This window comes from Telopea speciosissima, chromosome 4, assembly GCF_018873765.1.
Source record: "Telopea speciosissima isolate NSW1024214 ecotype Mountain lineage chromosome 4, Tspe_v1, whole genome shotgun sequence".
NCBI classification, from domain to species: domain Eukaryota; kingdom Viridiplantae; phylum Streptophyta; class Magnoliopsida; order Proteales; family Proteaceae; genus Telopea; species Telopea speciosissima.
In genome coordinates this window covers 33,565,464-33,584,936 of record NC_057919.1, presented here as the reverse complement: position 1 = coordinate 33,584,936, position 19,473 = coordinate 33,565,464, and positions in this window count along the sequence as shown.

The window sequence follows — 19,473 nt, the reverse complement described above, 5'->3', positions numbered from 1 at the left end:
GACCTCACCACCATGAACTTGACCTTGACAGTTGCTTGGCGCGGCTCTTCCCCGATTGTAGCCATCAACTTGATTGAGCCTTTAACTGTTGCTGATGCTCTTGAGAACCCATGTATGGAGGTCCCCTCTGGCTTGAGGAAGTCATCGTCGAAGTCTAATTGCCGATATGCATCAAGGGACATCAGATCTACTGACGCCCTCGTGTCTATCAATACCCAGTGAACGGACCATTTCGCGATCTCTACCTACACCACCAAAGCATCATCATGAGGTAAGCTTATACCTTCGAGGTCGGCGTCGATGAAAGAGATGATGGTCTTGGTCCTCGCTATCTTATTTGGCATCTCCGCCACTGCTATGAACTGTGCATTGGCCTTAGCTTTTCTTGTGGACTCTTATTCGGGGCTTCCGAGGATAGCGCATATCGGTGCCCCTTTGGCATCACTCAGCCCTGAACCTTCATCTTTCTTTTTGGGTTGGGCTCGATTTTTATCGCGCTCGACCCTTGGGTCATATCGCCTTGGCTCGTCCCTCTTTCGATCACGGTTTTCATTTCACCTACCTCCCCGTTCGTCTCGACCCCCTTTCATGTATCGCTTCAAATGTCTGACTTTTATCAACTCTTTAATTTCTCTCTTCAGTTGAAAGTAGCCTTCGGTGTCATGGCCAGTGTCTTTGTGAAATTGATAATACTTGTTTGGGTTTCGAAAAGTCCCCGATTGCATTGGTCCGGGTCGGCACATGTACCCCTCATCCTGGACCTGCATCAATATCTCCTTGCGAGATGTGTTCAAGGGGGTGTACTCCAAACTTTGGGCTCGGTCAGTCTTCTCGGGTCGGTGATTGGTCTTGGTCAGCTTTTCTTCCTTGCGATCATCTACCACTGACCTCTTCTTCTTACTCTTACTTTCGTTGGCCTTTCAAGCTTGGAGCACCTCAGCTATGTTAGCAAACTCATTGCACCTCTCCGGGAGCTTGGCCAAATTTTTGGTCAGTTTTCGAGCCAAATACTTGATGAGGTCCATGTTCGAGAGACCATTTCTCATTGCCGTGTGGGCCGTGGCTGCATTCAAATCCTTGATGTCCAAGTATTCTTTGTTAAAACATGAGGCGAAGGCTCGGATGGACTCATCATGCTTCTGCTTCACATTTAAGAGATTGACTATCGTCTTTTTGTGCTTCATACTACTCTGGAAGCGTGTGATAAATGCTTTGCAGAGTTTGGAGAAATTCATGGTGGAGTTCGGCCTCAGCCATGAAAACCAAGAAGTGGCCGCACCCTTGAAGGATGCTGGGAATGCGCGGCAGGAAACTATTTCTGATCCTCTGTACATGGTCATCATGGAGTTAAAATAATTGACGTGGTCAACAGGGTTGGTCGTCCCGTCATACCTGTCGAAGGAGGGGGGTTTGAACCCCAGTGGTTGCGGCGCGTTCATGATCTCGGGGGGATACGGTTGTTGCCCTACCATCTAATACGCATCCCCCATTGTATGCTTTTTCATCCCTTCAAACTTTTCATTGAGTTCTCATAGCCGCCACTCCACTTCAGTTTCCCAGGGTTGGTCATCACGTTCGACTGCCCAGGGTTGGCCGGATCCTCAGCCTTGGTCGTCTTGTTTGACCAAGTTACCATTTTGTTCTAGACGGCCATCGCATTTGGTTAGGCTGTTCTCCCGAATGACAACTCTTCGAGGACTTCGTTGTTGGTCCCTTCGGTGTGAGTGACTGTGGCGTGACTCTTTCAGTCATAAGTGATTCCATCGGGGGTACTCCGGTGGCCTCGGCATCCCCGATGTACATTATTCTCACCCAATCAACCCGAGAAGATCAATCTCCTTGACACTCGGGCCATGGGTCGAGATCCTCCCACGCCTTAGATCCAGCTTGACCATTCTCATCCCTTGAGTTCGGCTATTGAGGCAGAGTTTGGTGAAGTGGTCGAGAAGATGTCGCGTGACTCAGCTCACCTAGGGCTCGGTTATCTGCAACTCGAGGAGCACCGCGTGTATGGCAATGGTGGCTGACCCAAGTTCCCCCCTTGATCCAATTGAGCCATGAGGGTGCGTAGCATCTCATTAGTGTGAAGCACTTGTAGTTGAAGGTCCATGAATCAACGATTATTGGCTGGAGCCTCAGGGTCAAGAACTTTCGGTATGGGAGGCGGCGGTGGTAAGTTAACACCAACCACCATCGGTTCACCTTGTGTCCTTTGTGGTGCCAAATTCAACAAGCTAGGCCCATCGGTGCCATCCCCGGGCAGGGTCAGTTTGGCTGCCGCCTTCACGTTGTGTTGATTTCCTCCTCCTCGTGGAGGTCTTCTCGTCGTTCCTTGGTGCGAAGTTTCAAGTGGAGGCGAGTTTCTTGCTCCCCCGCCAGGCTGCATTCCCTCTTCCCTAGAGATAGTGCTGCGCTGACCCAACCTAGTATGCACCATTGTTCTCGCTCTTCCAATTAGCAGAAACGACTATGCTTTACAGACATCGTTCCCATAGAAGGCGCCAAATCTATTGTGTGTGAAAACCTCCACCACTCGGTTCACCCATGGATGAGCCTACAAAAACTGAGTTAGGGCAAGAGAGCCAGTGTGACTCAGGCCAAGGGCACTTCGATGCTCAAGTCAGGTCTCCAAAACAATAGCGGTTCAACTTAGTGAAAAGTGAGCTTAGCGTTTGAGCTCCATACCTGAGTATTTATAGGATGAGAATAGGGCGACGAAGAAGAGTCCTTGAATGGCAAGAGTTTTATTTTTGGTAGGAGTCTATCTAGCGGAGTCGTATTTGGACGTGGACTCTTTACTTGGTAAGAGTCCTTATCTGAATGAGATACGGTTCCGCTTTTGGAGGGTGATCTGATCTGATTGAGTGGGCGTATCCCACGAATGTCGGGATGTCTTACGTGGCTTCGCGATCCAATTAACTAGAGCTCGGCTCGGGGCTTGCACTCGGGGGTCGGCTTGCACGCGGTTGGACTTAGCAGATGGGGGAGTTGACCTTATCGCCCGACCACTAGGGGCTTGGTTCCGCTGCCGACCCGGGAGGGTTCGGCGACGATGTCGGTCACGGTGGGCTCAACTGTGTTGCCAACCCTGGAGGAATTGGTCAGGTTATCGGCCTTGAAGAACTCGACTATGCCACCAAGCTCAAGGTACTCGACCTCGTCCTTGGTCGTTAAGGGCTCACATGCCTTCCGGTCACCTTTTCTAAGGGCCAATGGGTTCGGCTCGGCCTTGGTCATGCCACATGTCAGTCACTGGTTGGTCGTCATTTTGTGGCTCATCAGTGTTACAGTTACACTCTTTACAGATTGATTTAAAAACCTTTAATAGTGAATCATATGTACCTGCATCGCCAAAGATATAACCACCCTTGGTTGCATTCCTCCTCCTTTTCTTCATGTTGAAATCCTCTTTTCTTCTTCATCTTCATTTTCATAGGGGATCACTTGGGATCACTTGGAATTTGGAAAGTTGAGCCAAATTAGTGATTAGATAGACCTAAAACAAGATCTAAGGAAATAGACATGGACGAAGCATAACAAAAGAATATGACCAGATTTGGTCTAATTTACAAAAAAAGAAGATAAATTTGAAGATCAATTAAGTGAATTTATTACACGATTATCTTAAAAAGAAAATAAGAGAAAAGAGAGAAAATAGGAAACGAGAGGGTTAGCTTTGAGGTTATCAATCCTCTTCTCAAGGTAACTGAAGAGATAATTTAGGGATTTTCATTCTCGTCATTCCATTACGCATAATGATATAAAAGAAGTATTACAGTTAAATAACTACTACACAACAACCACCATTCCCACCTACTATAACTATTTCCACATATTCATACAACTATTAGAGATGTAGACTCTTAATTTCTTAACTTCACATAACTACTTAGACCCCCTAATTTCAAATAACTTTCTCACACTCACTTGCACTTACACTACTCCTGTATCCACATGTTCCATGGGGCAAAGTCAGGCATACTTTAGTGTATAGACACTAGATTGGGTCAGCCTAGTATGGTATAAGTTAAATGGCTTGATTTAACGGGTCCCATCAGCTCTAGAGCTTTTGGTGTATCGATCAAGTACCTAACATTTAGTATCAGAGCTTGGTACCACGTCACGAATTCGAGTCACGAAAAGGGCTACCTAGGAGAGGGCTACCTAGAGTAAAGTGAAAGCCATTAAGAAATGACTACCTGCTACCAAGAAAAAACCCTAGAGTAGAGTGGAGTCGCTTGGAAAGGACTACCTACTGTCAGAGTGAAAGATGCTTAGAGTGAGAGCAGTCGTCTATGGAAGTGTGGTGGTCTATTATATGCCTAATGGATCCCACTCTATTGTACGGACACTAGATTGGGTTAGCCTAGTATGGGATAGGTTCAAGGGCTTGATTTAACACGTTACATCAACTCTGGAGCTTTTGGGGGTATCGATCAAGTACCTAACATGCTCATAGCTTGATCGACAAAGCAAAGGTGTATTGAAAAATGATCAATGGAAGGTTTTGTAAAAGTGTTGGTGAAAAAAATCAACACTTAAACATAAGGGCACACGCACGTGGTGAAGAGAGTGTGGACGTGTCAGAGCCTTTGCACAGGCTCAAACAAGGTTGTAGATGGCCTATTCTAACTTCTAACCAGGAGGTCGGTCTCCCTCTTGCCTAAGTAGGTCTAAGGTCTTTTGGGTTAAGCCAATGACGTAGGTCACAATCAAAACGTACTGGAAGCAAGAAATAAAACAAAAGACTAAATGAAAGAATAATAAAAGACAAATCGCATTAGATCATACCAAATGTGGGAATGGACCCCAAGAATAATTCTGTGCCGCCCCCAAATACGAGATATAACCGTACATGCTTCAAAAAAGAATGACAGAAAGCAAAAATAAAATAGAATTGTAGGTGTTTGTTAGATGATCCATCTTCTTCTATTGAAGACTCCTTGTCTTTTATAGATGGAGCCAATGAAGGACTCTACTTGGCAGTTACCATAACCATTAGGTCTTCTCTCTCATGAATCCATAGCCTAGCTATTCTTCTGCCACGTGTCCTTGGCTTACACACGACTCCTTTGTGGAGCAACCCATTTTATGCGTGCCTCCCTTCTTTCACGATTATTCCATGTGTGGTGGGCCCTACTCAAAATCATCACCTGCGTCTGTGTCTTTGGCTACCCCTTATTCTTAGTCGCGTTCCTCATGCCTTGCCACGTGACCATTTTTCTTGGTCTACTCTTGGCCGAAAAAATGGGAACAAACAAAAAGGCCTCCAAGATTTAAATGGGTTGTATGTAAATCAATGAATTTTCATGAATGAAAGAGATCGAATGGGGTGATCAGGAGAACTGGAGAATGATTGATTAATTGCTAAAATGAGCGGACATGAGCCATTGAAGCTCTATGATTGGTAGATTGTAGAGTTATTAATGATATTGTCTTGTGCTCCCATTAGGATGGTGTGGGAGATTCATTCTATATTGGCAGCGTGAGTAATCTTCCCCATTGAATATATGTTCATATTTTTACTCAAAAAATTTAAAGTAAAAATTGTATTAAACACATACTGTATTGTTATCAATTTATTTTTACATTGAATTTTTAAGTATTATTGAAGTTCGTATTTGTTTACTATCCATATGAATTCATACCTATTTTTTACCATACCCGTATTTACTAACTATGCTCCGGACTCGGTGGGAATCAACTGAGTTGGATAGACTCGGTTGAGTCCTATCTGATTCTGGATACCAAGTTCTTAATTCTTGAATACAATAGTTAAGGGTTTGTTATAGAAATTATGTATGACTTAACTCTACCATATAAGTTAGCATTACTATGTCAATGCCTTCATTGTTAATTGTTGGTTTAAAGAGCCCCATTGTTAATTGTTGGTTTAAATAACCTTCACTTATCAATTTTTACAACATTCAAGTTCAAAATGTTAAACTAGATAAATTTAAAACAAATTAACTGATGCTCTTTGTCACAAAGGCAGTGAAGTGAGAAATTGTAATCTTTCTTTGGCCATTGTCTTTTTTCCAAAAGTTATTTAAGTTAGAGTAAAAATAAATAAATATATAAATTTTAAATTAATTTACGTTTCAAAAGTTATCATTGTCCATGTGAAATAACATGATTTACTATTGGGAAAAAAAAACGTGTTATACTAAAAGAGCAAACAATTAAGGTTACAACAAGGTTTTTCCAAAAGAAAACTACCTAATAAAGTAAGATAACACCGTCTTGACAACAAGGTTTTCCCAAAACAAAATTGCCTAATTAAGTTTGATAACACCCTTTAGACCACAAGGTTTTCCCAAAATAAAACAACCTAATTAAGTAAGATAACACCCTTTAGACAACAAGATTTTCCCAAAATAAAACAACCTAAGTAAGATAATACCCTCAAAACAACTCACTTGAATGCTTAAGTCCAAGAATATAATTGTCCACTTTTCATTATTCGGTTTGTAAATAAGTGGCTATCGGATTTGAACATTTTCCCACCAACTTTAGATTCAACTACATCTGTAACATCTCCACACATAACCCCCCCCCTTTTATTTCTATAGCAGTTAATAAGATTTTCAATTATCCTATTTTAATTTGCGCAGGCATTTTTTATCCTAAATTAGGATTAACTGGATGGGCTTTTTGCTTTTTGATAGCGGGACAAGATGCTCTAACTTCTGCAGGTTTCTTACCAACAAATGACAAAGTGGAAGCTGAACTCATCAGCATCTTAAAGGGCTAGAAGTATGCTAGGAAAGAAAATATCATTCCAAAAGAAATATGGTGTAGGTGTAGAGAACTCACAGAACTCTTGAAGCCCAACGATCAAACAATAGTTCCATGGAAGCTAGTAAATAGTCTTTTGGAGTTAGCTGATAGTACTAGTAACTTTACTGTTAGTAAGTTTATCTGGAGTCGTAATGAGAAACTCTTTGCTATAGTTAAACATCTTGCCTACAAGGCTCTGACAAACAAATATATCTCCTGTGTACTCCCTTGTTTTTTAATCTATCTATAGTATTTTTCTCAAAATAAAAAAAGTAAATAATTGTCATTTATGTAGGGATTGTCTAAATGATACATCTATAGTTGTATTTAGAACATGTAAACTTCTTTTATTTGCCCCTTGTCTTGTTCTCCAAATATTTTTAAATCAGGATAAAGAAAAATTTTCAAAATAATTTGAAATGACTTATGTGACTTAATTCTCAAGAGTCATCATTTCTTGTACGATTTCTTAATACACATGTGAAATATGACAAAATTTTACCTTTATTGAGAGAGAAAGTATATTATACAACCATATTTTTTTACCTATATAAAAAAAAGTGTGTCATACGAAGAGGGGAAAAATTAGGATACAATTATTCAACACCTTAAGGAGTCTCATTAAGAAATTTCGATTGTTTACCAAAAAAAAAATGAAACAAATTTTTTCGATTTATGGAAGTTAGAGCTATGGAGATCAACCCTGGAAACAAGAGGTTTTAAGATTAGTAGAACAAAGACGAAGTATATAACGTTTAATTTTAGTCATACTATGATAGTAATGACATGGTGTGAATTGGGGAAAGAGAGATACGGCAAAGTGACTATTTTATTATTTGGGGTCAATCATAAACAAGAAAAGTAATATAGAGAATGATGTTTCATAAATAATTAAAGTGGGATGGATGAAGTGGAGAGGTGCATCCGGAGTGCTGTGTGACCACCGTGTTTTTGTAAAACTTAACGGAAAGTTCTATAGGATTGTTGTATGACCGACTATGTTGTTTGGGGCAGAATGCTAGGCAATTAAGAAATGTCATATTGAGAAGCTATGTGTAGCTGAGATGAGGATGTTAAGATAGATATGTGGAAAAACTAGAAAGGATTAAAGTAAGAAATGAGCTTATTAGAACTGACTTGGGAGTTGCCCCGATCAATGACAAGCTCCGAGAAAGTCGTTTCAGGTGGTATGGTCATGCTCAACGGAGGCCTAGGAATGCCCCTGTAAGGAGGAGTGATATGATATCGATTGAAGGAGTTAAAAGAGCTAGGGGCAGGCCTAAAATGACCATAGCAGAATTTGTGAAGAAGGACATGCATAGTCTATATCTAGTACCAAGTATGACCTCGGATAGAGCTTATTGGAGGGCAAGGATCTATGTGGCAGACCCCATTTAGCTGAGGTTCTCCTGACTTACTAAGTTGTGCCTCGTTCCTCTTACATCTTACTTTTTCTCTTTTTATTTCCCATTTTTCATTTGTTATTTTCCATTTTTGCATTTCTCATCTCATCCCCCATCCCTCTTTTCCCATCTCTTCATCTCCTTTTTGTTTAGGTCTCAGTTTTCCCTACTTGTTTTGTTTGGATCCATGTAACCGAGCCCATTAAGTTGGGATAAGGCTAAGTTTGTATATGTACATCTTGTTGTAACCAAAGTTTTGAATTGAGAAGTTGTAATCTTCTTTTGATAGCCCCTTGTTTGATTCCTAAAAGTAAATTCAGAATAATTTGAAAGTATAGTGTACTTATTATTCAGGGAACAACATACACACTTTATCTCTTGATAATGTTAAGTTGATCCTTTCTTTATCTTAAAAAAATAGCACTATTTTGAAACGACTAACCATTATGTCAGTCTCAAAAGTTGTCATTGTTTTACATGTTCCTAGTAGGCTTACTATTTTTCACCAACTTTGGTTACAATAAGATTACCCCATGTAGTATGAAATCTGGTCCACATTATCTGTATTTAGATTTTCTATATATTCCATCTTGTCCTAGTAGATGCCATCTAATTTACACAATATGCAATAATAGTGTTTATCTTCCTTTTTTATCCAAAGAACAATTGAGTGCTCTTGGGTCAATAAAATGAAGATCCACATTTATAGTGTAGTTTCTTATTTTTATAGGTAGTTTCTACAGATTATGTTGAAATACTTCATATTGTAAATTGAGAAATGAATACTTATCTAGTACCATACACAAACCCGGTCGATTACGTCAACAATAAACACCATATACGACATCACAACCTTGAAAAACAAGATCTAAATATATAGTTTTTCCTCTTGTTGAAGTGCATTGACATTTTAGTTCTCTAATCCTCAAATTCATTTATAGAAAAGATCACTCGATGGAGAAGGTCTGCAATATATGCAAGAAGATTTCACTCCCACTGATAAGGCCATCTTCTTTTGTGCCATGACGGTTAGCTAGGTTGATTGTCCAACTTACATCTAGGTCTGCAAGTGAAACCCGCTTACCTGCCTCTCATTTAGAGGGTAAGGGTATGGTTTTATTCTACTGTTTAACTTAGGCGGTTGGGTAAGGGCAAGGGGTGTAAAACTCCTCTCCAGCGCGTAATCAGACCACTGGGCCCTTGCCTTGGGGTGCTTGCCAGCCTGCCCAGCCGTCTGATGTGCGTTGGACGCACTGGCATGCTGGAGAGGATCTGGACTCAAGGTAAGAGGGGTTTCTTTTTCACTGGCCTTACCCGAATAGGTCCAGCACTGCCACTAGGCCCAATAAGTATTCCTAAATACAACCCAACCCAACCACCAAAGCCATGGGCTCAAGGCCCATAAGATAAATCATACATTAACGAAAAGCAATGGAATTTGTGTTTAATATTGCCCAAGGAATAATCTAGTACTTTGTGTATATTTGTAAATGATAATTATGTTTATTGTTAGAAAAATAATAAAATTTGAGTTTAATATTACCGTGTAATGATATTTCTCACTTATACGCCATACACCGTGTACCATACGCTACTAGCAATTCCATATATACCTATACCCAGGAGAGTAAGTGTAATGCCCTAGACCCACACCACTAGGGTGGGGTGCTTGAGGTTGTCAATTGTCCATAAACGTTTCTCCTAGGCGATGTACTAAATTTTGCATTTCCTCAATGATCTCCCAAACCCATCCTAGTAATATGAGGCCTTTAAAAACCATCAAGGCCATGGGCCAAAGCGGACAATATCATGCTAGTGATGTGAATCTAGGGCGTTAACAATAAGAATAAAACGTCTATGCCATTTAGAAGTGTACACCCATACAGGTAAGGGGCCATACCCACTCCTGCCCTACCTATATTTTGACCTACTTGCAACTCCTTGTAATGAGTAGACAAGTTCGGCCAGGTTAGATTGAGCCGAAAAGGACTGGGATAGGTTTTCAGATTTTCTAGTAGGCCAGAGGACAAGCTGGCCGGGCTTAGGCTGGGCATAACTGACATTGGGCAGGGCATAGGTTTTCAAAAAACCCGGCCCATATGTCTAAGTTGCAACCTTAGTAGAAAATTATCCTCTCAGGTAGGGTGTAAATGAATAGCCAAAATCCGTGTTCATATCCGTTTAGCACTATCGGATATATTTACATGTAAACGGATAAAATATTCGATTCGTATCCATGTCCGTATCCGTTTAGCACTATCCGAATCCGTCCGAAAGCTAATCGGATGCAGATGTGGATATAGCACTATCCGAACCGAATCCAATCCGTTTACATCCCTACTCTCAGGTTCCCTGCCCGGTACACTTCCCTAGTACCTCTAATAAGAGGGGGGTATGTAGAATTGTTATCCTCTCAATTACACAGCCCGTACTTGACGTCAAGTGCATCTAATAGAGGGAGGTGGACCCCATGTGGACCCCACCTCGGGCAGTGTGTTCGGACAGAGGGTAGGATAGTCATTTCTGCCTCCTCTATTAGATATACTTGAGGTCAAGTACGGGCATTGTAATTGAGAGGAAAGATCCAGGGTATGTATATGGTAATTGATCAAGCATTAAATTGCTAGTCTGGATCTTCCTATTTTCATGAAGGATAAAGCAGATAGTGTATCTTCTCCTCTGTTGGCATCTCCAGCTCTTCTAGTAGTAAGAATAAGATGGTGCTTGTACTTTTAATAGTAATCGATAATGATGTAGTAATCAAGGATGACTCTAGAATTTTGAGGCAATTTCGTTCTTTCGCTGATGGCAAAGGAATCGTGGGTCAGGGTGTCTAGGGATGGAATCGTGAACAGTGGAGAGGGTGTTATGGACTTCGGACAGCAGGGGTAAAGTAATTAATCATTAATAAATGGAAATACTTTTCCTTCATCCATGGTCAAGGAAAACTTTGTTGGGAATACGATTTCTTGTATTCCGTTATTTGGATTTGTGGGTTGATTTTGATGAACCGAGGAATTTTTTTTGAGGATTATATGGGTATTTCAATAAAATTTCTATATAGGGTTCTGCTATAAATTTGAAACGAGGGTTCTTTTCCTATAATGCATTTTGAGAGGTGTAAGAACGAGCGATTGTAACCCTGTTCTCCATTGATAGCGAAACAGATATCATATCACCATGGATGTAGGCAATCTTACTAAACCATGTAAATCCTTGTGTACTATGTAATTGTTTACGATAACCATTCTTTTTTGCATCGTTAGGTTTTACTTTCTACAAACTTTCTCCCTAAAAATTATTGGCTAAAAAAAATGTTAAAATAAGAGCTTATATTAATCTTTTTTTTTTTTTTTTGCTTTTTGAGAAAGGGAGTTTTATTAGAGCGGTGGGGGAAAAATGGGATGAAGCCCAAAAGCCTCAAAAGGTCACAAATCAACATCAACTACTACCATATATTTTTTTAGGCTCAATCTCTTAGCGAAGAGATTTTATTTGAAGTATAAGTGACATGGATTGATATTGGTAAAAAGCCCAAAATAGCATTCACAGTCAATTAAGGGGGACTAGTCTGAATATGTGTTTTCCACCAATGAGCATACAACGATCGATTGGTACATGAACTGTTGGTTATCGAGAACATCATTATGTAGACAGTTGATGCAGCGATCAACTGAACGATCGACCAGCAGAATCTGAGAAGTGTTCAATTTCAGTCTACAAGGCTAAGGGTTGTTGTTTCAGTATGGGTAAGTTGTGTGTCTTCACACCGAAAGAAAAGAAAAGAAAAGAAAAGAAAAAAGTATCTAGAGATCGATTAAAAGAAATGAAATAAAATGAAAAGAGAAGAGAAGAAATGAAAAGGGGAAAAAATTTTCTTGTTTGGTTGAGACTTAAGATAGAAAAGAAATTTTCTATAAAAAAAAAGAAGGGATTTTTACAATTATCACCCTCAAAACTTTCATATCTATTATTATCCCATTTCAAAAAAACTTTCAAACAACTGCTACCTTCCCCTGTTGCATACTAATGACAAAGTGACGACCCCCACCGTTACAGACCCGTAACGGAGGGGGTTAGTAGTGATACTGTGCTATTGTCACGGAATATGTAGAACCAAAATGCCCTTCGTCCAAACCCTTCCTCTTCACTTCCTCTTCACTTCACCAGTTGCAGCAAACTGGAGGAACAAGAACATCATCGACTTCTTTCTCCGTCGAAAACCTCTTTATCACTTCCTCTTCACTTTCAAATATAAAATACCCAAATCGCCCTTTCACCCTTTCCCTTTTCTCCTACTCTTTCCTTGCTTCTTCTCTGTGTCGCATAGCCTGAAACCTCCCCTGTTCTTGCACGAGTTCTGGGTGTAGTAAGAGAGACATCGATCTCTCATAGATCTGCTCCTATTAGCCTTAAAACTTGGGGCTTTAATGCTTGTGCTAGGGCGACATTACCTATAGAATACCTATTCCCAAATCTTGCTGTAATAGTGAGTTGCAAAGCTAATTTCATATCTGATTTACCCTCCTCCACCAGTGGTAGTTTCAGACATCAAATACATCTCTCTTGCTTCGTACTTGGGCTGATACTAATGCACATCCAAGAGAGATCTTCAATATCGACTTACCCCTGAAAATTTGGAGCCAACAGAGAACCCATGAAGGTGTAATCTCTTTTGAACTGCAGCTGTTTACGCTTTTCTGGGTTAGTCGTAAGGTTGAAGACAACCATACGGTTGTGCTTCTATTTCCTTTTTATATTTGCTTTCCAGGATTGCCCCTCTCTATTTCTATGGACATCTGAAAGTGCAGATCAGAGGAAGAACAGACATTCTTGTACAGGGACTCGATCAGAGCTCTCAAATCACCAAAATAAAAAAAACCTAATTGCTAAAGATCTAAAAGCATCAATCTTCATCATCATCCTTCAGCACTCCTTTGAAATTTCTTAAATGTTACACATGGTTTCAACTTTCAGGTGGGCTAAGCAATTTTTAATTAATTTTTTCTCATTGAATTGGATACATTTTTGTTTTTCTCAATGACTTCTTGGTTTCACCTCGGAAGAGGGGTTTTACTTCCAATCCCCCCTTTTGGGTTCGGTTCATGATGAAGGTATAATTGAATCCAAAGTTTTAAAGAGATTCAAATTTTCTCCATATGTACCAAGCTTTGACAGTTGAAGGACGAGAGAAGGAGCAGAGAAGAAGAAGAAGAAGCATAGAAGAAGTTATTTGCACAGAAGGTCGCTGCCGGAGCAAGAGGTGTTCGCTGGAGAAGGAAGTCGTCACGGAGCAAGGAGGTGTTCGCCGGAGAAGGAAGCCGACGATGTTTTTGTTCCTACGGTTTGCTGCAACTGGTGAAGTGAAGAGGAAGGGTTTGGATGAAGGGCATTTTGGTCCTAAATATTCCATGATAACAGCACAGTACCACTACTAACTCCCTCCGTTATGGGTCTGCAACGGTGGGGGTCACTTTGTCATTAATATGTAACAGGGGAGGGTAGTAGTTGTTTAAAAGTTTTTTTTTTTAAGAGAGGATAATAATAGATATGAAAGATTTGAGGGTGATAATTGTAAAAATCCCTACTTATAATAACATGGAACTAAGGGTTCTAGAGATCCATTGGCTGTGGAGGCGAAAATAAGATTTTGTAAGGTCCAGCTTTTATTTTATCTAAATAATGTAAGAATCATATTGAGGGTTCACATATATCATAATAAGATGTTTCAGTTTTTAAGATTCATTAATGTCATGGATTGTAGAGGACTCATGATGTCGCAGTTTGATTAGTTCATATTTTACTCCCCCAACCAAAAAAAAGTGTAATTAGTTCATACCAATCATTTACCAAGATCCATTATTGGCTAATCAAATTGCTCATTTTCTAGTCATTGATGTACCTAATTTTTTATCCTTTTAGAGTTTTAGTATGATACTTTTTTTTTATTTTTTTTGATGAAAGTAATAACGTCATTTCATATGTATATTTGGAAAATGTGCATAGCAATGACACGTTTGGATAATGACATAATGATATGTAATTTTTATTTCATTTTTTTAGGTATGTATAGAGAAATATTAATATTAAAAGAGGCAAAATACATTTAGAGTTTTTTATACAGAAGGGCGATTTCCCAAATAAAGTGCAGAGAGCTAAATGTTGCATAATGTAAACTAGAGGAATGTCAAGGTTCGATTGCACTGATATTGAAAAAATATTAGTCAAAAAAAGAAGTAAAAAAGGCATGAATTTTGATGGTCAGAATTCCTTAGAAGGATACAGTTACAAAGTTGGAATAATACCATTGTAGCACCTCACATCTCATTGATTGGGGTCTGATCATCCTTTGCTTGACCAAGTCCTGTTAGAATACAGGCTAATTCTGCCTCCACTTCACTTCTAAAATTTTGAAAACTTCCAACTATCATCATAACATTTCCTTAAAACAAAATGCAAAAAGCCTATGTAGAGGACACTAGGACTGGGTTATCATGTATATCATAACATTTCCTTGAAACAAAATGCAAAAAGCCTATGTAGAGGACACTAGGACTGGGTTATCATGTATATCATAACATTTCCTTGAAACAAAATGCAAAACGCCTATGTAGAGGACACTAGGACTGGGTTATCATGTATATAGTGTCAAACTCTAGTACCCATGATTCTATTCTAACCGAATGAAGAAACCAAATTCACTTCACTTCCTCCGTATCATACTTATTATTCTATTCTAATTGAATGAAGAAACAAAAATATGAAAATTATCAAATACAAAATTAAAAAAAAATAAATCATAATGAAGAAACCGTAATAGGATGTATTAGGATTAGGGGTGTAAATGAATAGCCGAAATGTTATACCCGAACCCCGGGATATAATTAAATATTATTTCTTCTCGTGACGTGTAGATACCACTGCCATGTATGCTGGTTATCTGTTCTCCCTGATGGTCAAACCTAGTTACAAAATCGTTGACCACAATACGGGTTTGCCTATAGAGGAAAGATTCCTCAACCGCCAGTGGGGAAAGTTCGTTGACGGTGACTTCGTTGACTATCCTCCAAGTACCAATCAGGGAAGCGAGGAGTTTAGGAGAGAGCATCCTGGACCGTCGCCTCAGTTGGACACTTCGTTCAGTGATGAGCTTGGCATTGCCGTGGCAAAGCTATTTGGGGTCATAGGTGATAAACCATGACAGGGGAAAAGTAAGTTCTAGCCCTCAAGTTTTATTATTTATTCTTTCCTTGATGACCTCGAAGTGTGGGTCAAGGCCTGAACGGCTCGAGCTATTTCATGTGAGAAGGGAATATTTTAATTTCGGGTCCCACTTACCTTTGGGAAGTACATTGAGGACTTATGCCCATCTCATGTGAGCCCATCTTAAAGTGGGCTTTTCCCTAATTAAAGCTTGTGGGCAGGCCCATTTAACTTAAGAGGCCATTTAACTTGTATGACCCATTTCACTAAAGGCCCATTTAACCCTATTGACCCAAGGATGGGTTATTCCATTCACTTACCCACATAAAACTAATGGGTCAATCCATTTGGCTCTTGACCCATTTGGCTTAAGAGACCCAAGATCCACTTTCTATAAATAAGCCAAAGGGGGAGAAAGCATTCAATTCTCAATTACTTCTCCCATCTAACCTAAATCGTGGAGGAGAGAAAGAGGAGTGAAAGAGGAGGAGGAAGGTGGAGAAGCTTGGTGGAAGGTTGAGGCCCCACCTCTTGGAGCCATAAATCATGGAGCTCTCTCATCTTGGGGGTAGGTAAGCCATTTGAAGCTTTCTTCCTTCTTCTATTTTGGGTTTTAAAAGGGTTGGGAAATGGGAGAGATTCGACCTAGAGCTCTCTTGGAACCTAAGAAATCGATGGAGCCTTAAAGCCTAGGCTATGGTGGAGTTATTTCACTCCATTATGAGCTCTAATGTTAGTAGTCTCATTCCATTTGAGAGATTTAGGGTTTGGACCCTATTATGCTTTAGGTTAGGTTCTTCTCGGTTCCTTCTCTTGAATCTATTGGGTTGAATGGACCTAGAGAGGTCTTAGAACCCTAATGAGCTTAGGATGGAGCTTCCTTAAGGTTCCTATCCTTTAAACTACTTGAAAATGAAACCCTTGGAGGGGGATCCTTTGGATTTTGGACCTGCAGGTGTGAGGTTTTACATGTGGTTTCAGACCTACAAGAAACCACCCTGAGATTACCTCCCTGAGAAGGCCCCTGGAAAGCTAGGATTTATGTGCGGTTTCATTTCCTGAGACAAACCACTCCTGCAACCGCACTTGACTGAGACTGTCCTGAGCCCCTGGTTTCCTAAGATTTACCTGTGGTTGCAGAAATTGGGCATGAAACCACTCCTGCAACCACTCTACTTCTGAAACCTTGTACTTAAGTGGTTATGGGAGACCTTTTGCGGATCCTTTCCCTTTGCTCGTTTAACCTTATTTTTACTCCTTGTTTAGGTTAATATATCCATCTTGTGACTTATTGATTGATCGAGGCGACAACTTATAATCTTGGTGCTTGACATATACATTGTGAGTGGGTTTGGTCTTGTTTGGGCTTGCTATCATTAAATATACATGTATCATGCTAGTAGTATATCTTATAAAGCATGTTTGTGCATTTTGCATACTTATTATTGGATTTGATACATTGATGTTGTGGTTATTTTCCTTTTTTTATTGCGTTACGGTGTCGGTGATTGCCGGTGCTGGAACCCCATACTATATACATAATATGTTGATTGAATTCATATTGAACTGTATGCGCTGTGTCGTGCTGGTAACTGGGCACTAAACCAGATGAAAAGTTGATGCGCCTGGATTACCTCTCGGGACGATAGGAATTGTATGTAGAATATTCATGGCTAGGATTTGCATCCTATTGCTACGACCCTTGCTAACAGGGGTTTAGGTGTTGGATAACCAGAGCCCGGATTCTGTGGTGTGAGAGAGAGCCAGTCATGGTAGTGATGGTTATATTGGGGTTTGCCACTGGAATGTTTTGATGGCATTACCCGGCGTAGGCTCCTGGGTGGCAGTTGAGGTCTCATTGTGGTGATGAATGGAAGTGACCCACAGTGTTTCCTGAATTGTCACAGTAGCATATACCTCTGACTTAGTTGTTTGTTAGGTGGAAAAATGAAATTAACATGTGCATGCATCATGGGACTATGTGAATTGCGTGTTTGAGCATCCCCATCCCCTCACTGGCTCAGTGGAGCTAACCCCCTCGTGCACACACTTTTTAGATTGTGATGCAGGTGGCGGATATCTCGCGGGACTTGGAGTTCAGCCCTCGGGATATGATGAGATTGGTGAGGAGGAGTCGGAAGCCGTGTTCGAGTAACATGGCGACGGGTGTCCTTGCGATGATTGTGCCTACGGGCCGTGAGGATATTCGGGACTTGATCCCTTTTTGATTTACTTTTGGGGCTTAGGCCCGTGTATAAATATTTACTGTTATACCCTTTTGATAGTTATTAGATGGTCATTGGAAATATAACTAACTACTGTATTTATCATCTAGCCTTTGAACATCTTGTAACTATTTGATTTATACGCTTCCGCAATACTACTGATCTTTGGAATGTAATATTCCTTTTTTCGCATTCTAATATTATATTGTGTTAATATTGATTATGACTGTGCGTTGGGACATTGTGTCAGTGATCCGAGCGGTTTAGTAGGATGACACGCGTCGTCCTAGTCACCCTTTATATTATATTATATTCCTTGTCTGGAATAGGGGCGTGACATGAAATTCATTTCCGTATCTGAGTCTGTATCCGTTTAGCATTATCCGAATCCATCCGAAAGCTAAACGGATGTAGATACGAATAGGTTATAGCTATCCGAAAAGCTATATTTACATGTAAACGGACAAAATATCCGATCCGTATCTCTGTCCGTATCCGTTTAGCACTATCCGAATCCGTCCGATAGCTAATCGGATGCGAATGTGGATATAGCACTATCCGAGCCGAATCTGATCCGTTTACAACCCTAATTAGGATACATGATAGGATGTATTAGAATGTATCCATTTTAGTGGACACATGACTGGTGAACATACAAGAAGAGAGTTTTCACTCCTTGTAAAAGGAGCTGGGAGCCAGACTCGCCTAGCTAGGTGGTTGTCCACCTAAAACAACAGTTTAATGACTGTAGCTTAGGTTCTCGTATGAGAATAGTTCTCGTACAACTTGAGCTGCACAGATGGAATCCAAGAGAGGTGGGTTCCACTCTTATATTCCATCTGTGCAGCTCTGGCATACGAGAATGGCTATCTCCTACTACAAAGAGTTGAGCCAGACTCACCCAGGTGAATGTCCACCTGAAGCAGCAGTTTAATGAGTGCAAGCCGCACAGATGGAATCCAAGAGTGGTCCAACTCAGGTCCGTATGAGGTTCTTGTATGAGATGATTCTCGTAGGAGAACGTGAGCTAGCCTCCAGTTTATTGTTTACTTTCAAGTATTCCATCAGAAGCTCATGTACTCATGTGACTTAGCCAAGGTTACGTGTGAAACATTCCCATTAACTTGTCCGAATCCAGCTGAAATCCACTTTTCCTGTTATCTGCCTCGGCTTCAAAATCCATCTGCTGATAGTCCCTATTTTTTGACCTCAAAGGTTTTCCAAATTTGTACTGGTTTTGTTGTGGGTCCTCCTCCTTGATTTGATTTGTAATAGTGAAGTGAAGAAATGAAGATACACACAACGCCTGTTCATGGTATTGGATCGGATATCGGTCATCTGCAAAACTGATATGATGGGTTGTTTTACACAAATTTGCCCCTAATTTTTCTTAAAAAATAGGATTTTTGACCATTTTATCTCTTATCCCTATGGTGCTACAGAAATGGTATCAGGATCGGTCACTAACAAAACTGTTACATATCATCCAATACAATACCGATACTTTAAAACATGCAGCCGTACAGTGAAGAAATGAAGAAACACACACACAACAACCGTCGCTCTTGATTTTTAAGAGTGAAGTAAAGAAATGAAAAGACACACAGAGTCGTCGTCGACGGCTGTGCCCCAGGGCTTTTATTGTGCGTCCTTCCTGATTTTTTAGGAGCCAAGTGAACAAATGAGGAAAAACACACACACACACAACAGCCGTCGCTCTTGATTTTTAAGATCAAATTGAAGAAATGAAAAAACACACAGTAGCGGTCGTCAACGGCTCTGCCCCACGGCTTTTGCTATGGGTCCTTCTTGCTTTTTAACAGTAGAGTCAAGAAATGAAGATATATACACACATAAGCCCA